Consider the following 26,190-nt stretch of genomic DNA (forward strand, 5'->3'; position numbering starts at 1 on the left):
AGGAGAATAGGTCATTTCTTCTGCATGACTGAAGGTTTAGTTTGTGAAGGGCCTCTTTCTGCTGCCTCAATTAATACCATCTTTCTAGTCCACCACCAGTTTTTCAACTACGTAAAAAAGAAAGGGGGGGGAATGCCTCTGCTTCTACCTTCTGCCTCTGTCTATCCTTGACTTGCCCTTAGAATCATCTTTCTAAATGCAAATCTTGGTTTGTTACCCCTCTGTTAATAGGCTTCACATTGTCTCCCCTTCAGACTGACATCTAACTCTTTGGCACACCTTACAAAACCTCACCCTTTCTGGTTCATGCCTACCTCTGGTCTCATCTACACCATTTTCACCAGATTCTCAGTTCCCCAGAACTTCATGCAGTTTCCTGGCTATATCGTGCTTACTTACCTTTCTGTCATATATTCTGTTCCTGCTACCTGGATCGACTGCCAGTCTTGTCTTCTTGGTGAACTCTGGGGCACTGAGAGCTGAAAGAAAATGGTGTACAAGGAGGAATAAATCATTTCTTCACTCATTTGTTCATCCAACAAATATTTCCTGGCTGCCCATTCTGGCACAGGCTCTGGGGTAAGGCTGAAGACAGAGATCATTTCCTGGTCTAGAGTAGCTTGTAACCACCAGCAGTTTATTTTTCAGTTTAGGTCTGTCTTGGGCTCTGAGAATGCTTTCTTACAAGACTCCTACCACTGTTTTGACAGGAGCTCCCTGCAAACCCAGGACCTTGCACACTGGTTTATCCACTAATAGACACCTGCCTGCAACTATCACTGAATAACTTGCCAAACAGGGAGAAAGGCCCTTTGAGGGGTTTGGGGCAACTCTTCACCTTCTTGCACCCTGCAGCCTTTGCTGCCAAGATAAGCTTCTGTGAGTCTAAAAAATTCTAATCAAGACAAAGAAATTGCATAGAATGAAAATGCTTCTTCCCTGCTCTTGTAAATCAGAACAGTTGTAAAATGAAGAAAATTAGTACTTTAACATTCCTGTCTCCTCAAGCAGTCGTTTTAAGTGAGTCATCTACAAACTCAAGCAATTGGTAAGGACAGTTAGTGGCCATTTATCATTTTAATTGATTTGTTTCAAATAAATAGCAAATGGGGTATTTTGGTCCTAAATTATGCATTAATCAACTTCCTAACCGAGCCCTTTTTTGCATAACTGTATCAATGAGCAGTGAAAGAGACACAGACAAAACTGTCATGATCCTTGTGAGCCTTCCCTGTCTTTCTGTCCTTTAATCATGATTCTTAAACTTATGATCAAAACTCAGCACTTTTCATTCTGACTAGTTGTAGATCTCTGCCTAAAATAGATGGCCATTTCTGAGGTGGTATGCATTTTTGTTTCATTTTTCTGGCTTATTGAGGCATAATTTACATACAGTAAAACTCACCCTTTTTAGGTATTTAGAATCTATGAATTTTCACAAAATTCTATAGGTTGTGCCGCCACTGAAATCAAGAGAATAGAATTTTCTGTCACCCAAAATATTCCTTCATGCTCCTTTGTAGTTAACTCCTTCCCTATATGGCCAACTACTGCTCTTATTTCTGTCTCTATAATAGTTTTGTCACTTCTAGAATTTCATATAAATGGGATCAAAATGTGTAGTCTTTGAGTTTGCTTATTTCACTTAACATAATGCTTTTTTATAAAAGATTTTATTTATTGAGAGAGCGAGCAAGCATGAGCAAGGGGAGGGGGAGGCAGAGGGGGAGGGAAAGAGAAAAATCCTAAGCCAACTCTCTGCTGAGCATGGAGCCCAACATGGGGCTCGATCCCATGACTCTGAGATCATGACCTGAGCTGAAATCAAGAGTTGGACACTTAAAAAAAAAGCTGGACACAACCAACTGAGCCACCCAGGTGCACCTAACATAATGCTTTTGAGTCATCCATGTTGTTGCAATTATCCATAGTTTGCTGCCTTTTATTGCTGAGTAGAATTCCATTATATGAATGTATCAAAATTTGTTTATCCGTTCACCATGATGGACGTTTGGATAATTTAAATTTTTTATATTATGAGTAAAGTTGCTATAAACATTTATATTCAGGTTTTTATGTGGATATATGTCTTTATTTCTCTTAGGTAAATACCAAGGAGTGGGATCCCTGGGTTTTAGAAAGTGTGTTTTTAACTTTATAAGGAAATGTCAAACTGTACTGTTGCTGATTCCTATCAGCAATGTAAGGTTCCAGTTGCTCCATATCCTTGACACCATCGTTATTGTATATCTATTTCAATTTTAGACATTGTAGTAGATAGCTAGTGATATCTTTTTGTAATTTTATTCCACATTTTTCCTAATGACTAATGATTTTGAGCAAGTGTCTATTAATTGTTTTTAATTGGGTAAGTTTTTTTTAACAGTTTTAAGGGTTCTTTATATATTCTGGTTATCAGCCCTTTATCACATTTGTTTTCCAAATATTTTTCCCAGTCTATGGCTTGTCTGTTTTCTTTTTTATTTTCTTACTATCTTTCAGAGAGCAAAAGTTGTAAATTTTGATGAAATTCAAATGATCAATTTTTTTCTTTTATGATTCATGTTTCTTCTGTCCTATACATAATTACCAGATGTAAGATCATGAAGATTTGCTTCAGTTTTTTTCTAGAAGTTTTTTAGCTTTAGGGTTTACATTTTAGTCTATGATCAATTTCAAGTTGCATGTATAGAGTGAGGTTTGGGTTGAGGTTCACTGAAATATAAATATACCCCATTGTTCCATCATTATTTATTGAAAGACTAAGACTGTCCTTTGTCTATTGAATTAAATTGGCATTTTTGTCAAAAATCAATTGACTGGGTGGATCAATTTCTGGACTGTCTACTCTGCTCCATTGATCTATGTGTTTATTCTTTTGCCAATATCACAGTGTTTTGAATAGTGGTAGCTTAATAGTCTTGAAATCAGTGGGTTTGAGTCCTCCAACTTTCTTCTTTTTCAAAACTGCTTTGGTTGTCCTAGATTATTTGTTTTTCCATATAACTTTTAGAATCACCTTGTAAATTTCTTAAAAAAGAATGTTGCTTGGGTTTTACTGAGTGTTGAATACTGAGTTGGAGTTGAATTGAATCTATAGATGAATTTTGGAGAGAATTTTAATATTGATAATATTGAGTCCTCTGATCCATGAACATGTAACTAACTACTTGTATCTTGATTTCTTTTTTTTTTTAAGATTTTATTTATTTATTTGACAGAGATACACAGCGAGAGAGGGAATACAAGCAGGGGGAGTGGGAGAGGGAGAAGCAGGCTTCCCGTGGAGCAGGGAGCCCAATGCAGGGCTCAATCCCAGGACCCTGGGATCATGACCTGAGCCAAAGGCAGATGCTTAACGACTGAGCCACCCAGGTGCCCCTTGATTTCTCTCATCAATGTTTTTTGTAGTTTTCAACATATAAATCTTACAGTACTTTGGTACATTGATCCTGGAGTATTGCATCTTTTATTGGTGCTATATAGCAAATGGTGCTTTTAAAAACTTCAGTCCCCATTTATTCACTGCTATGTATAAAAACAAAATTCATTTTTTGTATAGTGATCTTATATTTTCCAACCTTGGTAATGTCACTTACTAGATCTAGTAGTTTTTTGTAGGTTCTTTTGGATTTTTTTAGATTGTTATGTTTTCTGTGAGTAAAGACGGTTTTGTTTTTCCTCCAATTTTATCTATATTTTTTTATGTGCCTTGCTGCATTAGCTAGGAATTCTATCCAGTATGATGTTGAATATAAGTGGTAAGTGCGGTTGCTACATTGTTCCTGATCTTAGAGGGAAATCATTCAATCTTAACACCATTAAGTAGGAGGTAGCTGTAGGTTTTTTCTTTTCTTTTCTTTTTTTTTTAAAGATTTTATTCATTTATTTGTCAGAAAGAGAGAGAGAGCACAAGCAGGGGAAGCGGCAGGCAGAGGGAGAAGCAGACTCCTCCTCCCAGTGTGGGACTCAATCCCATCATGACCTGAGCCAAAGGCAGACGCTTAACCAACTGAGCCACCCAGGCAACCCTATAAGTTTTTTCATAGATGTTTTTTATTAGGCTGAGGAAGTTACCTTTCATTTCTAGTTAACTGAGTATTTTTAAAAAATCATGAATGGCTGTTGAACAAATGTCATACTTTTTCTGCATCTATATAAAAATTGTATGGATTTTCTTCCTTTGTTGATATTGTCAGTGGCATTGCTTGAGTTATGAATGTTGAACCAACCTTGCTTTTCTAGACTAAATCCCATGTGACCATTATATATTATTCTCTTACATTTTATAGATAAAAATCGTAGTTAGATTCCACAAAGTTGTTGGCAATTTTCCTTAATCATATGTGTGTTTTATAGGTCACTAGAACCACCTCCATCTTTACTAAGGGAAGTTCTAACCTTACCTATAATGTAATATAGGTAGAGTGCTTTTCTTCATCTTTTGGTCTTTAAGCTATCAAAAGAGCAAGGGGACGGGCAACAAATATAGCAAGTGTCTTTGTACTAGGCAATGAGTACATTTATTTAATTTAACCTTATTTAATGGGAAATTGAGGTCCAACAAATATTTTGTACCACTGAAGTCTTGCAGTAAATGGTTATAGTCAGAACTTAAATGCAGGTTTGTTTGGTAAAACCCCTATCAGCCCACTAGATTATATTGCCTCTCTGGTAATGAATGTATGTGTAGGGGGTGTTGCGGGGGGACAGAGACAAGGGAGGGTGGGGGAGAGAGTGAGATTAGGAAAGGGAGAAATGTTCTACCACCTTTTATTGCCATTTGAAAATCTGGGCTCTTAGATATCTTGGTTTTATATCTCTATTCTGTTATTTACTTGATTTGTGGCACATTTGTCTCTCTGAGACTTTTTTTTTAATCTGAAATGTAGAGGCACTACTTGAGTGGCTCAGTCGGTTAGGCATCCAACTCTTGGTCATGATCTTTGGGTCCTGGGATCAAGCCCTGCATTGGGCTCCGCGATCAGCAGGGAGTCTGCTGGAGATTCTCTCCCTCTGCTCCTCCCTCCCACTCACACACGTGCTCGCTTTCTCTCTCTCTCTCTCTCTCAAATAAATCTTTTTAAAAATCTGAAATATAAACTGTTAGCACAGGTTGTTATGAGGAATACAGATGATATTTGTAAAGTGCCTTGCACATAGAATGTGCTCAATATAGTGGTATCTATTACTATCATTATTATTAATTTCTTACCATGAAATGCATTTTATAACTCCAAATAATTAATTTGGGTTTGGAAAATGCCAATGGGACTTAGGATGATCTCTGTAGTTTATTTAGTTCTTTTATCAAAATAGCCTAGAGCAAGTTCCTTTTTATAAAAATGGACCTAATTTCCTGTACTTTTTACCTACCTCCTCCCTAAGTCAAAACAATACCAATTTATTAAATCATTTTGCAGATTTGGAAGACTTAAAAGGTTCAGCTGAATGCTTTAGGCTCTGGAAATGAGTATGTGTACACTTCTGTGCTTGTGTAGGTCTTTGTGTGGTCTAGAAGTGATTGTCTCAGCTAGGAGGACTAGAGATGCCATTTTCATTTTACATGGGCAACCAACCATGGATAGCTCTAGTCCCTTGGCTCAGTCTGACCATTTCTGAGTCATTGAAACTCACTTCTCTAACTTACACAAGTCACTTCAGACTGTTTGAAGATAATGATTCCTTTTTTTCAGTAAGGTTGTTTTGATTATCACAAGTAGGGCCCAAGAGCTGTGTTTTCATCAGTCAAGTCAGGAAGGTAACAATGAGAAAAATGGCTAAGTCTAAGAAAGGGCATCAGGCCATCGTCAAATGACCTTTCAGTGCCTAGGACCTCAGGAGAGCTGTTGGCTCCGACTCTGGCTCCAGCTCCAGCAATCCATAGCTTCTGGGAACTGATTCTCATTTGATTTCCTAACAGTACCCTTCCAACTAAGTGTGCTGTTTGACAGGTGAAAGTAAAGGAAAATCTATTATATTTTGGGAATTTTTGTATAATATCACACCATTGCTTGGTGGTGTTGTAAATCAGAATTGGTAATCATTAGTCTTTTTAAAACAGGTTTATTGAACTGTGATCATTATACAAAATACCATGTATATTTAATGTACACAATTTGATGGGTTCTGAACATATGCATACACCCTTGAAATCATCACCACAATCAGGGTAATGTACATATTCATCATCTTTAAAAGGCTCCTCCCACTGCCCTTATGTTTGTTTGTTTGGGGTGTGGGGTGTAAGAACTCCTAACTTGAGATTTACCATGCTAACAAATTAGTGACAATACAATATTTTACATACACTTTTCAAAACACTGACCACATCTTCTAATTTAATTTTCACCTTATAAATTAAGGTAGGTCTTACTTCTCCTTTATGATGAAAAAAAAAAAACAGACCTTAGCAATATGTTTTCTCAAAGATCACTATTAAATATGGTACCAGTATCCAGGACCCAGTTCTGATTTTTGTTCAGTGTTCTTTGCATAACACCTCTGGGCCTTGATCCTGATGTGACTCTAAACTTCATTGACCTGGTAAACATTCAAAAACTAAATATCTAATGACCTTTGTCCTTACAATTAGGATCAACAAATGTGATTATATGTGGGCTTCAAAGAGAGTTCATGAAATAACTAATTAGTGGAGGATAAAGTTTGGGGAGTAACTTCTACCCTTCATACATGTAACTTTCTTTTTTCTAGATTGGCTAGACAGAGTTCCAGTGTCCCAGCAGCAATGTTCAAAGGCTGGTCATTAAACTTTTGAAAGGTGGTTTAATTTAAAATGTTGGGCAGTAAGGTGAGGCCCAGCCTGATAGATTTGCTGGGGCCTCTTGAGTAGCTGCTTTGTGTTAAACACTATTCTAATCATTACAGGGGCATAGAGATTAAAACAAAATTTAAAAAAGTATTATTCCACCCATTAGGACTTCACAAGCTAGCAGACAAGATGGAAGCGTACACAAAGATGCTTCCATATTATTCTTCCTCTAGTCCATCTTCCATTCTGCCAGTAGAACAGTCTTTTGAAAACACATACCCTTTCCCTGCTTAAAACTTTCTGGTGGTTCCCTGTCTTTCAGAGGACCTTGTCCAAGTTTCTTACCAGACATACAAAGCCTTCTCTGATTTGGCCCAGATTATTCTCCCTCTGTACCCACACCTCCACAGCAAGCCCCAGGCACATACCACTCCTTGGGATACTCAGAGCAGCTCATGATTTTTCATGCCTCTGAGTGTCTACTCATGCTGGGCGCTCTGGAGAATGCTGTGTTAGTCTGGGTCCTCTGAGAAGCAGAAATTGATTTTATTAAGGGAAACGACCACCTGTGTGAGACTACGAGGATGGAGAGGGGAAGGATGGGAGTGCCATTAGTCCCTGATGCAAGTCTGACCCCTAGTGAAGAGAAGAGAGTAGCTTAGGCAGAAGCTTTCTAGGCTGCTGTGCAGTTGAAGGTTCAGAAAAGCCTTTGGGCAATCCAGGTCAGTGGAGTCCTCCCCTGCTGTCTTCACTCATGGGTCAGGTGCAGCCCATTGGAAGTATAGCTTCAGCACAGACATTAGGATGAATTTCTGAGGCAGCAGCTCATTTGTGCTCCCTGTAATTGGAGGCCTTCCTCTTAGCCTCCAGAAATGCCTTTTTTCCATCTTACTCCTCTCACGTGTCCTTAAAAGACTAGCTTTAAATGTTTCCTCTTCTGGGGAACTTCTTGAAGGAAATTCTCAGCAGGTCACATGATGGTCCCCACTGCCTATAATGACCGTCCCCTAATTTCTGCCTGGTTGATTTCTAAAACACTTATTTGAACCCCTACCACCTATTACAGGACCAAAAAAACTAGTAGGTGCTCAGGAAATAATTGTTGAATGAATGAATTGGTAGAACTTGGACGAAAAGATCTAAAGGAGAAGATAAGTTGAGGCAAAGTGAACTGCTTGAGCAAAGCCATATCGGTAGAAGAATGAAGAACTTATTCTGCCTTTTTCTTCTTTGCAAATGTGTCCAAAAACCATCATTTTAGGGAAAGTATATTATGATGCAAAACATTGGGGGAAGGAGTATCTTCCTGGCACTTGAAAATGATTCATATTTGAGAACTTTGTTGAGAACAATGTTTTGAATATTTCCTGAGAGACTTCTTTCCTGAGAGGAAACAGTTGATGGAAATGGAATTTTACTGCTGCCAGGAAAAGTGCGATAAAGATCAAATCTCATACAACTACTACCAGAATAGAAATTTCCATAGAGCAAAGAGATTTCAAAGTCCCACCCAATGGCTTATATGTATTTAGTATTCATTGCAGCTGAACTGTAATTCTGTAATGGAATTTGACCAGTTTTGACACTCCAGTTTAGTAATGTATGAATTAGTGGAGACTCATTCATCTTGACGTTTGCTGACTGCCAGATGTTGGTCATATTTCTGATGGAAAGAAACAGAGAGCTGGCCAGGATCCCAAATCTCAGTACCACTAATGGCCTGCCACCAGCACATACTGCCAGAGGAAAGAGACATGCTGAAGAGAAGGTCCTACAAAATCACTACCAGCAACTAGAGATTTAGCCCCTTATCCCTATGTAATAGTCTACCCTAGTGACCTGGGTTGGACCACGTATGAAGCAGGTGCTCCTTTTTGCCCAGGTCCATGTCTGTCCTATGCATTCTCCCTCATGTCTTACTTCTCCAGAGTTTCCACTTGAAGGGATGCAGGTTTCTTACCTGCAGTCTGGAGGTGAATAATGGCACCTCCATCACGGGCTTGCTGTTAGGATTCAACCAGGTAATTCATGCTAAAGGCTTAGACTGTGCTTAACATAGAGTATTTCTCCAATAAATGGTGGCTAGGTTTTATTATGATTATACAGTAGAAGCAGGGGTCTGAGGGCAAAATCTTAATATTTCTCTATGAGTATTATCAAAGTTGGTTTTTCATGCATTTGGTGAGTGCCTGTTCTGTGATAAAGCAGCAAGGGACTCTAGAGTAGTTAATCTAACACAGTTGCTGATATCCATCTCTTCTCTCAAGTGAGGACAGTTCATTTTGGCTTACATATAAGCAAAGCCACTTGCTCCTCCCCTGTACTCTGACCTGCTGTGGAATACCTCTTCTTTTTCTCATTGACCTCTCTCTCTCCCCTTCAAATTTCTATTGTAATTCTCGAGGTACATATAACTCCTGTGTCCCAGACATGTGAAAAAAAAAGATGGCTGCATGGTGCATTCCCTTCCCTGGTGTTTGTTGATGTGGTTGGGAAGCTTTGACCTACTAGCCTTTGCCTTACATAGCTTTTCCATTTTAGTAGAATAGTTCACTTGGGATGTTACTCATTTACTCTGCCTTTCACTACTACCGGTTGTTAATTTCACCAAAGAGCTTCCCCTTTATGTGTGTCTATACACATCTTTCTCTCTCTCTCTCTTTTTTTTTCCCCCAGAAAACAGATTTTTTGTTGTTCTTAACATATAATGTACTATTTGTTTCAGGGGTACAGGTCTGTGATTCCTCAGTCTTACACAATTCACAGCACTCACCATAGCACATACCCTCCCCAGTGTCTATCACCCAGCCGCCCCATCCCTCCCACCCCCCATCACTCCAGCAACCCTCAGTTTGTTTCCTGAGATTAAGAATCTCTTATGGTTTGTCTCACTCTCTGGTTTTATCTTGTTTCATTTTTTCCGCTCTCTTAACCATCTTCCTCCTTTCTTCCACATCTTGCCATTACATCAAGAACTACTTCTGTCTTTTCTACTTGAAAGCCAAAAATACGAATCAAAATGACTTATGAGTGATAGGGAATTGAATATTACTATCAGTAGATGTGTACCAGGGCAAAGGAAAGCCATAAATTTAAAAGGGGGGAAAGTAGTAGTCAAAGTCCCAAAGGTATCAATATGTCCAAATCTCAACTTACTGTCTCTCTCTAAGCCTCTGGCAGTCAACTCTTAAGATGTATCTCAAATGGGTTTATCTCCTCCTCACTCCCACTGTCCTTCCCCTGACCCTCATCATCTTTTTTTTGTGACTGTAGTGTTACAAGAGGGTGTTTGCTTTTTCAGCTTTTTTTTATAAAATTATACAAGGATTCAAAAAACCAACCAGTTATGTAACTTAATACAATATTACAAGGTAAGCATGCTTAAAATCTCCATCCAGATCAAAAAAATAGAATCTTGAAGCCAGCCCAGAAGTCCCTCCAGGTGCCCCATCCCAATCATAAACCCGTCCTCCATCCAAAATAACTATTACCCTGACTTTTTTTTAAAAGATTTTATTTACTTGAGAGAGAGCTCTCAAAGTGGGGGGAGGGGTAGAAGGAGAAAAATTCTCAAGCAGACCAGTGCGGAGCCCGAGGCAGGGCTCCATCTCATGACCCTGAGATCATGACCTGTGCCAAAACCAGGAGGCAGATACTTAATCAACTGAGCCACCCAAGCGCCCTTATCCTGACTTTTAAAGTAGTTATTTTCTTGCATTTCTTTATCAAGAGGGTGTTTTTTAAAAAACATCGGTCTTGCCCTATTCGATTACCTATATGCTAAAACCTAAGGGTGCTGAAATTCCTCTCAGGTTTTCTCAGGCCTTCTGTGGAGCCTTTCCCTGACTCCTTTCCCAATAGCCTAGTCTCTGGCAATACTGGATTATTTGCAGGCTCCCAGGTAACTCAGATGCCTCTAGGGGTTTGCCGGATATCTTCTAGGTATTTGCTCCTGCTCTTCCCTCTTTCTGAAGTTCTCTTTCTTCCCATTCCCTGATGAAGTCCTAGACCCAACTCAAATGTCATTTTCTTCTATGAAGCTGTCCTGAATCTCCCCTCTCGGACATACCTGGGCCAGAATGAATCCCTTCCACCTCTGTGCTCTGTGCCCATTGTAGCATTTTACACATACTTCTGTTTTTACCATCTATCATTGTCTCTGGTACCTAACATTGATTAGTGTATAGTAAATTCTCAATAAATGTTTGTTGAGTGAGTGAATCTATGCAGCTGATCTTTAAAGCTCTTTCAGGGTGTCCTGTTTTCTTCAGAAGTGACACAGCAATCATATACTTTTATCATGATTAAGCTTGCTTTTCCTTAAGTATTCCTGTTAACACATTTAAGAAAAGTTGATTTTATTTTGTTAGTAACAAATATTTCCAGTATTTGGTTTTACCGTTTTTTTCTTTTAGTGTTTGCTTTTTGCCCACATTATTGGTAAAATAGGCCTTTTTTGGGTTTTTCTGGCTACCTACACACCATTTTTATTGTTTCCATGGTAACAACTAGTAATTATTGAGCACCAGCTATGTGCCAGGCAGTGTGCCAAGACGTGTATGTGCATTATATCCTGACTCCTCTCCATATTTTCAGTGGAAACTGGAGCTTAGGAAAGTCAAAACAAGGGAAAGTTCTAAAGCTTTCAAGGGGTAGAGCTAGGGTTCAAACCCAAGCAGCCTGACTATAAATGTGTAACTCTTGTTCTTTTTACTGGTCTGTGTTACCTCTTGATAAGAAAGATAATATGTTCCCAGTTGCAACACAGTGGGCTTTTGCAAACCATCTGTGGCACATGGCTTGTTTGTGGAAGTGTGTTACCTATTATCTTCCTGGATTCTAGTCAGTTCTTTAACTTCTTTATTGCTTCTGTTCAGGACTCTGTCAGCTGTACTGTCATTAGGTGTGTTTAGCCTGTGGTTAATGGGCCACAGCCTGGTCAGTGGGTCTCATTGAGCCACAAATAAGGAGATTGCTCTTGTATTGACCTGTGCATCTTCTCAGCCACATGTATTATTTAGCCTATGGCTGCCGCCTTAAAGGTTGTTATCACCACAAAGGATACAGCCTGTGCTTGGCAAGGTGATAAGTTGTGTCTTTTAAAATGATATCAGTCATTAATTTTTTTCTTTTTTAAAATTTTTTAATTTATTTGACACAGAGCACAAGCGGGGTAGCGGCAGGCAGAGGGAGAAGCAGGCTCCCCGCTGAGCAGGGAGCCCAATGTGGGGCTCGATCCCAGGACCTTTGGGATCATGACCTGAGCTGAAGGCGGATGCTCAACCGAGCCACCCAGGTGCTCCCAGTCATTAATTGCTATTTCTTAACTTCCGTTTGGGGTGCTAAAAGGAAATCCAAGTATAAATAATTAAACGACGTTAAGAATGCCAGTAGAGGAATGTGTTTTTTTTTATTTTTTATAAGCTTTTATTTGGGGCACCTGGGTGTCTCTCTGTCAAATAAAATCTTTAAAAAAATAAAAGCTTTTATTTATTTCTTTGAGAGACAGAGCACACACAAGGGAGTGGTGTGGTCAGAGGGAGAAGCAGGCTCCCTGCTGAGCATGGAGCCCAACATGGGGCTTGATCCCAGGACCCTGAGATCATGACCTCAGCTGAAGTCAGACACAGCTTAACCAACTGAGCCACGCAGGTGCCCCCAGGAATGGTTTAATAGTTGATAACCACACATGAGTCATGGGCCTTCCAGAAACCCAGACCAGGGACTCTGGAGGAATTGTCTGGGACAGCAGCAGCAGAGCCTCAAGCCCTTGCTGGTCTCAGGCAGATGAGCAGAGAGGAACACAGATGCATGATGTTGGGGTGTGTGTGTGTGTGGCTCTCTGTTTTCTTATTAGTATGTGTGTAGATAGGTCAGTGCTCACCTGCTAGCATTTCTTGTCTATTTTAAAGAACTCTTACTGCATTTTGGTTTTTAAAGTCAACTTTCCATTTCAGTAAATTACCATGATTGATCTAGAATGTTTGGTTGTGTTAAACTTTATTGCATGTAAGTTTTTCTTAAAACTGACAGCAATAATAGCAGCTAACATTTTTAAGTTGTAGTAAATGCTAGGTGCTGTTTAAAAGTGCCCTTTGAGGTACGTGATATTATTATTCCTGCTCTAAAGCTCTGGATGCAAATTGTTATCACTTGCGGCTTAGATTTCTTCTTTTTTAATTTTTTTTAAAGATTTTATTTATTTGACAGAGACACAGCAAGAGAGTGAACACAAGCAGGGGGAGTGGGTGTGGGAGAGGGAGAAGCAGGCTTCCCGCCGAGCAGGGAGCCCGATGCGGGGCTTGATCCCAGGACCCCGGGATCATGACCTGAGCTGAAGGCAGACGCTTAACCGGCTGAGCCACGCAGGCGCCCCTTAGATTTCTTCTTCTTCTTCTTCTTCTTCTTAAGAAGTTCATTGTATTAGGGATTTGAACTGCACTTTCTGCCTCAGGTTCTGCTTTGTGTGGAAAGAGAACTTGAAAAACTTGGTGTGGCTGGTAGGGTGCTCCTGGAGATAATGGTTTTCTCTTGGATCACGTATATGTAATCATTTCAGGAAAAAAGACCATTTTTGTTGATGTTCCTCTTGTTAGAAAAGTGGCTGTGGTGTTTTCTTCCACTTGATACTTTATCAATAACTTTTCTAGTAAGTTGGGTGCGGGGGTTCAAGGTGATGTGTTGTTGCTTTTGTTTCTTTCCCCAGACGGGCCCTACTTACTGTTACAGTCTAAGCACCAGGGAAGGTTTTAGTGGCTGATGGCAGACCGTTTGGCTCTTTTGTCAGTTCCTGATAACTGCAGATGAAATACTGTGTTTCCTTGTCAGGTAAAATGTATAAAGCTGCTGTTCACTTGACAGGAAGAATGAGCTAGAAGCGCTTCTTGGAGAAAAGCATTTCAGAGACAACTTGTGACTTTTCCCTTTTCGTTTTCCATCCTTGTCCTCCTGTGTCCTAAAGAAAATTCCACACTTCCCCAAAGGCCAGGATACTCTTCAGGTTAATAATGTTCCAGGATTATTGTCATTGTTCTCAAAAGAATCCCCAGGTTGGTATCTTGTTTTCTCTGAGGAAGGTTCTTCAAAGGTGCTTTTCTTTCCTTGGTTAAAGAGCATGAGAAGACAAATACCAAGACTTTAGAGCCAGCTGATAAACCAGGTAGATCCCAGAAATGGATATTATAATACCTAAGTTTGTGCAATTTTATTCTGAGTACATGACATTTGGTTTCATCTTCTTTTCCCACAATGGAAGTAAATAAACTGGTAATGAAAGTGGTATGATGGCAAGAGGATTGAGTCCTAAATTTGGCTGGTATGCTTTTCCATCAAAGAATGAGATTAGGAGGAGGAGGAGGTGGTAAGAGAGGGAAGAAAAATTAAATTAGACAAGACATTTGGCTGGTCATGGAAATAGATGTCAAGATCCATGTACCATCTGCTAGTAAAGTTAATCAAAGCAAGAGAGGAAGCCTTACTGCAGAGCCAGATCCCCTTTGGTTTTCCTTTCCCCTCATTTTGTCTGATTGGAGCCAGATACGGATGTGATTCCCAAGTCTTACCCCCAGAGATTGGGATTCACTAGGTTTGGCTTGGGACAGAGAGCTCTGCATTTTGACCAAGTTCCCTGGGGATTCTCTTGCTAACCTTCTCAGAAGCATCCTTTGAGAAAACCTGGATTCAACCTAGAGTCCACAAACCCCATAATTTGTAAGCTGTTGGGGAGAACACCTGGAATCAGCACTAAGTATTGGTATACAGCCACATACATTCACTTGTCCTCTTAACACCTTTGCCAAAATGGGCACCAATGCCTCTCTCTTCAGTCTGGGAAAATCAACTTTGTATATTCATGTGGTTGCTAATAATACCTAGGGTTTACTGAGTATCATGTGTACTCACAGGTATTCTTTCAGTAAATCTGCAGGAAAAACCTGGTGGCGGGGGGGGCTCCTGGGGGACTCAGTCGTTTAAGCGTCCAACTCTGGGCTTGGCTTTGGCCCAAGTCATGATTTCAGGGTCGTGAGATAGAGCCCCCGCCTCACCCCACATCACGCTCTGTGCTCAGCAGGGAGTCCGCTTGAGATTCTTTCCCTCTTCTTCCCCTCCCCCCTCTGCTCCTCCTCCCACCTCCCACTCACGTGTGTGCACGCCCTCTCTCTCAGATAATTAATCTTTTAAAAAAAGAAAAACCTGGTAAGATTTAAGTAGGATTATTTTCCATTTTTACAGAGAAGGAAACTGAAGCTCAAAGTTTAAATGACTTGTCCAAGTCACGTAGGAGCAGAGCTGGAAGTTATCCAGACAAGCTATGCCCATCAGCACTCTATTTCTGTTCTTAATGGTCTTCAGGCTCAAGGAATTGGAATTATAGTAAGCCTTGGTTCAGGACTCATTGGAGGCACTCTAACCCCAAGGTCCTTGGAGCCAATCAACTTTTTTTTGGTAATGCTTCAGAAACAAGCCAATTCAGTTTTGTAAAAGTATTTTAATTGTAGTAAAATACACATAACAAAAATTACCATCTTAACTACTTCTGAGTGTATGGTTCTGTGGCATTAAGTGCATTCACACTGTTTTGCAATGGTCGCCACTGTCCATTTTCAGAATTCTTTTTATCTTGTAAAACTGTACCATTAAATAATTCCCCATTTGCCCATCCCTCTAACTCCTATCAACTACCACTCTACTTTCTGTCCTTATGATGGAGCCAGTTAGTTAACTTTTATGTTAAGAGTACACCATTAGGGCGCCTGGGTGGCTCAGATGGTTAAGCATCTGCCTTCGGCTCAGGTCATGATCCCAGGGTCCTGGGATCGAGTCCGGCATCAGGCTCCTTGCTCAGCGGGGAGTCTGCCTCTCCCTCTCCCTCTGCCTCTCCCCCTGCTTGTTCTCTCTCTGTCTCTCTCACAAATGAATAAATAAAATCTTCAAAGAAAAAAAAAGTACACCATTAATCTCCATTGTCATGCTATTGATTTTTTAGATAAAAATAATACAAATCAAGGGGCACTTGGCGGGCTCTGTCAATTGGGCATCTGTCTTTGGCTTGGGTCATGATCTCCGGGTCCTGGGATCGAGCCTGCCTTCAGGCTGCCTGCTCAGCCAGGAGTGTGCTTCTCCCTCTCCCTCGGCCCCTCCCCTCCTGCTCATGCTCTTTCTTTCTCTCCCTCAAATAAATAAAATCTTAAAAAAAAACTACAAATCAAACCCAGATTTACAAACATGTACTCAGTGTTGAAACAAAAAGCCATAGACATTTTAAATAGAATTTAGCATGCCTTAAACAATGTGCGACTCTATCTCTTAACACATTTGAGGTCCGGCCCTGCTATGTAAAACAACTACAGAGATTCGTTATTTGGCAACTTGGAGATAGGAAAGCTGCATTGAAAAGAAAAACAAACCCTATGGCTGGGTGATTCCTTTACTCTTGGGAGGTCATTTTCTTTGGAAAAGAAACACATTTCTGGTCACATGAATTCATGCAAATTGCTGCATCAGACAAAAAATCCATTATGCTCAGTAACTTTAAATAATTAGATTGTATATTTGGGGATGCTTTGGACAAGGCAAAGCATTATATGCTAAAAGTGCTGATTATGAAAGCTGAAGCCCCACTTTTTCACTGACGCCCCCCTTCACTCATTCCTCCCATAAATTTTTTAAGCGAATTGCCCGGAAGTAACTAATACTTGGAAGATTGTATTGTGTAGATATAGGGGTATAATACTTTAATTTCAAGCATTTGAAGATAAAGTTCCCCCACCTCACCCCCTTTTTCCTTCATGGAAAATCCTGAAAGTAGAAATTTCCTTTAAAATGGTCATAGAGCAGGTTAGATGACAGTACAAAAGAACCACAGGAAACCCATGGGGGGGGGGGAAGTATTTGGTAGATTATAGGAACTGTTAGGAAGTTGGATTTTTTCTGGTATCTTGGTGAGTCTCAGTCTACATCAAGCTTAGTGTTGATCATTTCAGATGCTGCTGTTGTTTTGAAAGTTATTGTGTCAAAATCCATTTTTAGTTGTTTAAAGATATCACTCCTGTACTTGAATTCCTTGGGTTGTCTTAAAATACTCAAGTTGTGTCAGCCAAGCACAGACTAAAGGGCACTTTATTAATAACATAAAATTTAGATCAATTTTTATTTAATCTAAAATCAATAACAGTGATTTCTTTTAATCCAGGGTCTTTCTCTTTACTTTGCATTTTATGTAACTAGGATAGATATGTTTGAGAAAAATTTCTTTGGCAATCAATATTCAGGATTTTTTAAAATTTAAAGTATTATATGTGGTTAAACATTTTTTAAACTAGAAGGTATAGGGACGCCTGGGTGGCTCAGTCTGTTAAGCCTAAGCCTCTGACTCTTGATTTTGGCTCAGGTTGCGAGATCAGCCTGCCTCAGGCTCTGTGCGCTAGGTGGGGAGTCTGCTGGAGATTCTCTCCCTCTGCCCCTCCCACTGTGTGCGAGCGAGCTCTCTTTCTCTTTCTCTTTCTCTTTCTCTCTCTCTCAAGTAATAGATAAATAAATCTTAAAAAAAAACTAGAAGGTATAAAAAAGTTGACACCACTGCGTCAGTTGCAACCCTATTCCCCAGAGATAAGCACTGTTAAATTTCTTGTCTAGGTGTTCAGATTGTATTTATGTTTGTGTGTGTGTGTTTACACATGCATGTATTTTTTTCTATACAGTTGGTGTCATACAATATATCATATTTTTCAATTTGCTTTTTCACCTACTATATGTTAGAGATGATTTCATATTGGTACATATTAAGCTACTCATATATTTTAACAGTTGTACAGTAGTCCATTATTTGGATATTCCATAATCTAAATAGTACTTTCCTGATGGACATTTGGATTTATTTAGTTCCTTTTTCTATTGTAAACAATGCTGTTAAACATTCTTCTACATTTTTATTTACTTTTGTTTGTAGAATCACAGAAGCTATTTTTGTTTTTAAAGATTTTGTTTATTTGAGAGAGCACGAGCACGAGCGGGGGGGCAGGGGCAGAGGAAGAAGCAGACCCTTCGCTGAGCAGGGAGCCTGACGTGGGGCTCGATCCCAGGACCCTGGGATCATGACCTGAGCTGAAAGCAGACGCTTAACCAACTGAGCCACCCAGACGCCCCCACGCAAGCTATTTTTAAAAAATCGGACTAATGAGGGGCACCTCGGTGGCTCAGTCGTTAAGCGTCTACCTTAGGCTCAGGTCATGATCCCAGGATCCTGGGATCGAGCCCCGCATCGGACTCCCTGCTCCACGGGAAGCCTGCTTCTCCCTCTCCCACTCCCGCTGCTTGTGTTCCCTCTCTAGCTGTGTCTCTCTCTGTCAAATAGATAAATAAAATCTTTAAAAACATTGAACTAATGATATTAAAAGTTTTATTTTGATAGTTCATGGAACTAGTGGAAATAAAGCCAGTGTAAAAAGAACTTTTGGAACAATAAGAATGAAAACCATCATCACATACTTGAACATATATATCTAAAAATGTGTTTAAATATTGTTTTGAGGGGGTCCTGGGTGGCTCAGTTGGTTAAGCATCTGCCTTTGGCTCAGGTTATGATCCTGGGGTCCTGGGATGGAGTCCCGTATCAGGGCCCCTGCTCAGCGGGGAATCAGCCTCTCCCTCTGCCTCTCCCCTCATTCCTGCTCTCTCACTCTCTTGCTCTCTTTCAAATAAATAAATAAAATCTTTAAAAAAGAAAAAGAGATTCCCTCTCCCTATGCCCCTGCACGTACGCTCATTCTATCTCTCAAAAAAAAAAAAAAAAAAAAGTGTATACTATCTGGAGCCAGATTGCTGACTTCATATCCTGCTCATGACCTTTTATCTGTAACCATGGACAGGTTACATAATTACTCTATGCCTCAGTCTCCTTTTCTGTAAAATGGGGCTAATAGTCATATTTACTGCAAAGTTAGCATGAAGGTTAAATAGGTCTTTATAACATATTACAAGAGTACCTGGTATATAGTATGTGTTCGTGAAGTATTATTGTTACTCCTCTCTTAGGGTGTTGGCCTTAGATACTCGGTATAGCTACATGTTTATCTTTGCATTTCCAGAGCAGGGTCTAGTATTGTACACTTGAAAGTATCAAATAATTCTTTGTGAAATAAATGTTTGAATGGAATTTAAAGATTTATCAAAACTCTTGTCATACTTATATTAGTGTTTAGGATTTTTAATAATTACTATGGCAGTCTGTGTTTAAATAATTAGATAATGTGAATACCTCAAGGAAAACCATAAATCTTTTAGGCAAAAATGGGAACGTTTGAACTTTGTCTTTATTAGAGTAGTAAGCCCACTCAGAGTCTGAACTTAGAAGCCCCTTCAGTTTTTGAGGAATATTGATGCTGTTACAGAATTTCGGGCTGGGCTTGAGCTAGTGGATCTGTGTCACTTGAGATCCTTTTTAACTCATTGCTTCATTTTCTTTCTTTATTTTTTTTATTTATTTGAGAGAAAGGGAGAGGCGGAGGGAGAGGGAGAAGCAGACACCACCCGCCCCACCCCCCACACCCGCTAAGCAGGGAGCTGGAGACAGGGCTCGCGTGGAATCATGACCTGAGCCGAGGGCAGACACTTAACTGACTGAGCCACCCAGGTGCCCCATTGTTGCTTCATTTTCACCAGCTTCAAAGCCCTCCATCTCTTACAGGTAGGAAAGAAATTGTTCCAGGCTTGTAAAGACTGGCATCTAGTCAGAATAGGCAAATATTCTTTTTCCTGAAACCTGATGCTGAAAAGGCAGAAACTATTCATCTTGGTATTTTGGAAAGTGGAACTGTGTGTGTACTAAGCTCCATCTGGCAAAGTAGTATTTAATTTTTTCTCCCCAGAAAATGGAGACGTGGGTGGTGGGTGATAGAAATTAACACTTACTGAGTGCCAACTGTGTATGGGTCAGGCACTATACGTGTGTTATTTTGTTGAATCCTTCTAGGAATATAGTATGGCTCCAATTTACATATAGGAAAAGTGAGGTACAGAGTGGTTAAGTAACTTGCCGAATACGACATAACTTGCTAATAAGAGGCAGGGCCAGGGTTTTGACCCAAGGTGTTTTCGACCTCCAGTGTCTTTTATCTGTGACACACTTGGGTAAGAAATCATAGACTGTTGTCATTCATCTCAGATGTTGATAATTTGTCCTGATTGGCAAGTTTTTGCTACTTCTCAAAACTTGGCACAAAGTAAAAACAACCTTGCATTTCTTAAAGTTGAGAAACTTGTAGCAGTATTCGTAAGCAGTTAAGAATGTACCAGAAAGGATATTCAGTGCGTAAATTTAAAATTAATAGCTCTAAAACTGTAATATTTGTATCACACATACACTGTGATTCATTTTATGTAATATAAGCTACATCATTATTTTAGACATGCAAAGAATCTTCAACATGGTTACATGTTTTATGCTAAAATACTTTTTTTTTGCTAATACTTTTCCTTTAAAAATACTTTGAGGAGTTTCTTTTTTCTTGTGGCTTTACCAATTTTTGGAAATGTTGCATGTTCCATTAATACAGTCTTCTTAGTGGGGCGCCTGGGTGGCTCAGTTGGTTGAGCATCTGCCTTCGGCTCAGGTCGTGCTTCCAGGGCCCTGGGATCAAGCCCCGCACCAGGCAGCGGGGAGCCTGCTTCTCCCTCTCTCTGTCCTACCCCTCCTGCTTGTGCTGTCTCGCGCTCTCTGACAAATAAATAAAATCTTTAAAAAAAAATACAATCTTCCTAGTTTCCCCTCTCGTCCTGAAGCAGGGTTTTGATGTATCATCAGTTGTTTACATTTGAATAAAGCATCTTCATAATTGCCTACCATTTAGGCTGCTGTGTGGCCCCAGTGAGTGCTATTTTGATGTGCTTCTCAGGAATGATGAAAACAAATCTGTTTTCCTAAGTGGTAGAATTCATAGATAAAATCACTTTGAAATTAAAGTCCACAAGTAATAGAGGATTCTTGTCCCCGAACAAGGGGCTGTGTGGCACACAGTCTAATTACAGCAGATCCAGCTATACTGCCGACAGAACCGTGATGTCAGTCCTTTGTCCTGCTTGTCTTCTCCTCCGGGGCTCTCTGTTCTTATCAGAACAAATCAAAGTGTAGTGTGTATTGCTGGTCCTGAAGAATTACTAGTTTCTGTGGTAACTGTTTAATGCAGACGCAGATGCTGCGTGACTCCCCGAGGTACTGTGTGCCTAAGGCATTTTTAAAACTCTAATATGTTTTCGGTATGATGCTGCTACTCTGGAAGAACTCTATACCTAGTGGTTTACTTTTCCAGTGTGGTTAGAGCTGCTGTTTCTAATACAGAAAGAGATTTATGGCCGATTCCAATTTGTATTCTGGCTCTGCTACTCAGCTGGAAGACTTTGAGTGATTTAGTTATCCTCTCTGCCCCTCAATTTCCTCCTTCCTAAATTGGGGATGATAAAACCTACTTCATAGCTTTGCTGTGATGATGATTATCCAGGATGATGTGATCTTGATTTATGCATTTGTTTAAGACAGTGTAGTATTGGGGTGAAGGTGGTAGGCTTGAGTCAGTTTATCAACATGCAAATCTTGGCTCTGTCCTTCTGGCCACTTGACGTAAGAGAAGTCATATAATCTCTTGGTGCTTCAGTTGCCTCATCTATAAAATGGGGAAACTAAGAGCCACTTACTTCATAGGTTTGTCGTAAGGAGTAAAGGAGTTAATATGTATGAAATGCACTGGACAATACTTTGGCATACAGTAAGTCTTCAATAGATGTCAACCATTATTATCGTTCTTACTGTTCTCTCCACTTGTCTGCATGCAGTATCAGTGTTTGTTTGCTGTGCTCACTAAATTGAGACCTCCTTGGAAGATTAGACAGCATCTTATTCTCCTTTATATCCTCTGGACCTGGCAGATCGTAGGTACTTAATTTTAAGATACTTGGAATGGCTGAATTAGTGAGTGAAGGAATACCGTCATGCTTTCTCAGATTTACCCTTTCCCCCCTCTCCACTTCCTTTGGAACGAATCTCTTTCTACCATGACTCACATGGTTTTTGCAGCTGGGCTCACCATGTTTTCTAGAACAAAAATTGGAGTCTGAACTTGGTCCAAAAACAGAACAATCTTGTTAAATCCATGCTGTACTACTTATAGCCTGATATTCTGCCTTATTAAATATATGTCTCCTCCCCTACTTAACTGTGAGGGTAAGGGGTAGCGTCTTCTTCCTCTCTAGGCTCCAGCACCCAGTGCAGAATCTAGGACATAGTAGGTGCTCAGTTAATGATTGTTGACTTGAACAAAGTGTCTTCCGGTCTCCAGTAGATGAGTTCATCCTCATCACACTTCATTCTGGATGGGAATAAAGAGCTGCCCTTTCACACCAATGATGGTTTCAGGGTTATTAGAGTTGTGGGATCTGAATCTGATTTACCTGGAAGTAACACATTTTGAACCTCAAATGAAGCACGATATATATGAAAGGGAAGAGCCAGAAATAAGACATGTGAAAGAATTGTTTCATAGAATTAGATACTGATGCTTTTCTTTAGTGGTGGTTCTTTTCTATCACTTAGGAACTGTATATCTATTCTATTGCCTTTTCTTTCTTGGTCTTTCCCAAGCCTTTAAATGGTAAATTAGACTGGAAATCACTCATTAGTGCTTTTCAGTCACTGGGCCAGGAAAGCTGGGGTCAACAGTACAGTTTTACTCTTGCTGCATCTCTGCACCTGGAGCAGCATGGGAATACCTTCTCTAATTATAGTCATTAAAAGGCTCATGAACTCTTCTGTTTTAAAAAAGCCTTTTTCACCTTATTCTCTTAAGCAGTTTCTTTTCCTTTGTGTCATATATGCAGTTGATAATTGCCAGTTACACACTCTTCTGCCTTTAAGCAACTGGTTTCATTTTTCATGTAACTAGACACATGTATCATGTAAAATTGTGCATGTAAGGAGAGGTCATTTTTCAGTCTACTAAAGATATTCTCCTTTTCACTGTTAATTCATGTGAGGATTGAGTGTGTCTGCCTTCTGGTAACACATTAAGGCTGCAATATTTGTCTAGTTAGAGGAATATTTAGCTCTTTCTTGTTTGAATTTGTTGTAGCATATGCATACATCCAATCCTGGTAGAAGACTCCCTTTTTAAACGTAAAAAAAATAATCTTTTGTATTGTAAAAGCTAATATATGTACTTTTTTAAAAAAAATAAACTATTGTCATAACTGATTGTATTTGTTTTTTGAATATAATTATCTTGAATGTAATTATCTTAAAAAGTTAAAGTTTCTAAAGTAAAAGCTTAAAAATACTCATCGGCTGCCTGGCTGGCTTAGTTGGAAGAGCATGCGACTCTTGATTTCAGAGTTGTGAGTTCAAGCCCCACATTGGGTATAGAGATTACTGAAAATGGGGCACCTGGGTGGCTCAGTCGGTTGAGCGTCCGACTTTTGGTTTCAGCTCAGGGTCATGATCTCATGGGTCAGGAGATTGAGCCCCTCATTGGACTCTGCACTCAGCAGAGAGTCTGTTTGAAGATTCTCTCCCTCTGCCGCTCCTCTCACTCACTCTCTTTCCCTAAAATAAATAAATCTTTTTTTTTTTTTTTAAGTACTCATATCAGTGACTGCTGATGAATGGGTACAGGTTTCTTTTTGGGGTGGTGAAAATATTTTAAAATTATGGGGCACCTAGGTGGCACAGTCAGTCAAGCATCTGACTCTTGGTTTCGGCTCAGATCATGATCTCATGGGTTCTGGGATCAATCAAACCCCGAGTCAGGCTCCATGCTCAGCATGGAGTCTGCTTGGGATTCTCTCTCTCTCTCTCTCTCTTCCTATGCCCCTCCTGCTCGTGCTGTCTCTCTCTCCCTCAAATAAATAAATAAAATCTTAAAGAAAAAAGAAAGTGTTCTAAAATTAGATTGTGGTGATGGTTGTGTAACACTGCACATATTGAAAACTGTTGGATCATTAAATGAATTCTATGATATGTGAATTATATAGCAATAAAGCTCTTATTTTGAAAAGTACTCATTAGCACTATTTTACCAGCTCTACTGCTTACTAGCTGGCTCTGTGGCCTTGAGCAAGTTCCTTTCCATTCTGTACCTTGACTTCCTTACCTTTACATGGTGAGAATAATAGTACCTTCCTAATAGGTTGGTTGTGAGTACTAAATGAGTACATATATGTAAAGAATGTAGAATTATACTTTGGAATGTAAGCCCTCAAAATTGGCCGGTGGTTGTCATTGTTTTCCTATGTGTGTAGAGCTCAGAAGAGAGGTCTGGGCTGAAGATAATAAACCTTTTTTGGTGTCATCAGCATGTAGATGATGATTAAAGCCATTCGTGTAGATTGGGTTACCTAGGGAGAGTATGCAGAATGGTGGAGGACAGAGAGCTGAGGGCTGAATCTAGGGAAATACCAGCATTTAGTCATTTAATATGGGGGAGCTGGACAAGCCGATTTGGCAAAGGAGACTTAACAGGAATGTCCAGAGAGGTAAGAGGAAGTGTGATGTCATGGAAGCAAAGGAGAAAACAGTCTTCCAAGAAGGAGAGAATAGTTGAATGGTGTCAGTATTAGAGAGGCTAAATAAGGAACTGTCCATTCAATTTGGCAAGTTAGAGCTGTGGGAGTATGGGCACCGGAACCAGCTTACAGACAGAGGGCTGAAAGAATGAAGAGAAGGTGAGAAAGTAGACATAGTGCATGTATTCTTTTGAGGGCACTACTTAACTCGTTCAATTTTTTATCGAACTCCTACTATGTGCCTGGCCCTGTTCTACGTTAATGGTATGCCGGTGAACCAAACAAAAAAAAGCCCTGCCCTAAAGGAGCTTTACTTTTAATACTGGGCCTGTGTAGGGAAGGAGAGAGAGAAGGCTGGAAGAGGGTTTTCTGTCAAGGAAAGTGTGTGAAGTGTAAGAAAATAAGGACCCTAGCATACTTAAGCTAAGGAGCCATGGGGGAGACAGTAGATGTGAAGTGATTAACAATATAGGGGAGATGGGATAATTATTGGTGCAAAAAGATGGGAACATGGTGATCAAGAACATAGAGGGAAGCTCTTTAGTAGCAGTCTTAAACAGGAGAAGAGATTTCCTCTTCTGAAGTGAGGGGAGGAAACTGATGTACACACACAAGGAAATGTGAAGAAAGGCCTACCAGATGACCCTGATTTTTTAAAGGGGTGTAGGAGCAAGGTCTCCTGTATAGAGAGGAGTGTAGTAAGCTTTGGGCATTTAGTGTAAGTGGATAGTGAGATGAGCAAGAACAAGTAGGTTTGTGGAGTGACACTGAGGAATTTGGAATGGCATCATTCTTCATATTTGTGTGGTTTTATCAAAACAGTTCTCACTCCTTCATGCAGGAATAAAGAAAGCAGTTTCTGAGATTGGTCCTGGATTTAGGGCTTTATAGGTCAATCATAGGACAAAGCCAGTGTGGGAAGGAATTGAGGAGGCTAGTGAGAGAATGGGTTCCATGACTGAGCATGGTGTTCAGACTTCATAGGGGAAGTGAAGGTAAGGAGTTTGACAAATGGGGTGGGATCAAGAGACTAGAGATTTTAAAGAGCTTTTGTGGTGGGAGTGACAGAGCTGAAAAGCTGAGAGAGAGCTATTGTTTTTTGAGGTATCAGAGGTGAAACAGGAGGTAATAACAAATCCTAGTCTGTCCAAAGAGTAGTTGACTGGAGCAAAGGTGAAGATCCTTAGAGCAAAAGAAGGCTGGGACTTGAAAAGTCTAGCTTTTTGGGTGAGTTGACCATGTGAATGATGGAATTTCCAACAGTGTGGCAAGAGTTGTAATAGAGTAAGACTAAAAGCCACATTTCAAAGTCTACGGTCATTGTCACTATGTGATCATGATAGAGATAATGAAGGATAGTAAAGGTCACTAGAGATAGAGAAGTCCAAGAACTATGAAAGGAGTATGGAGTAGGCCATTCACATGAACATTAAAGTTTCATAGGATAATGGCAGGAGATAGGATGGAAAGGCTGCCAGTAACCCAAATGAATGAAGGGAAATGTCCAGGAGACATGATATCCTTGACAAAGAGGGGTTAAATGCTTGTATCTCTAGATGGCATGAGCCCCAAGGGAGGAGGGGCTTTTCATGAGGTTGGATTAATGGACCGTATAAGCAATGGGGAGGCAAGAGGAGGTTGACTCCTACCCCTCTGAGAAAGAGTCTTCAGAAGAGAGCCAAGTCTCCCAAAATACAGTGAGCTGTGTGCATGCTGAGCAACACCACAGCCATTGCTGAGGCCTGGGCTCGCCTGGACTAAAAGATTGACCTGATGTATGCCAAGTGGGCCTTTGTTCACTGTATGTGAGTGGGGCATGGAGGAAGGAGAGTTTTCTCAGGCCCCCATGAGGACATGGCTTCCCCTGAGAA

At 40.1% G+C, this 26,190-nt stretch overlaps 1 protein-coding gene and 1 non-coding gene across 4 annotated transcripts in view; one reads left to right on the top strand and one right to left on the bottom strand.

Annotated features, from left to right (window-relative positions):
• ATP11C (ATPase phospholipid transporting 11C (ATP11C blood group)) overlaps positions 1-26,190 on the top strand; it is a 173,925-nt gene that overhangs the window by 30,819 nt on the left and 116,916 nt on the right. The gene's annotated exons all lie outside the window — the stretch shown is intronic.
• LOC114224625 (U6atac minor spliceosomal RNA) lies at positions 4,294-4,420 on the bottom strand. The gene has a single exon (XR_003612422.1). It is a non-coding gene; the product is annotated as a U6atac minor spliceosomal RNA (small nuclear RNA).

Source organism: Eumetopias jubatus, unplaced genomic scaffold, assembly GCF_037043125.1.
Source record: "Eumetopias jubatus isolate StellerSeaLion01/CBP00866 unplaced genomic scaffold, mEumJub1_p1.0 scaffold_11, whole genome shotgun sequence".
In the NCBI taxonomy this organism is placed as follows: domain Eukaryota; kingdom Metazoa; phylum Chordata; class Mammalia; order Carnivora; family Otariidae; genus Eumetopias; species Eumetopias jubatus.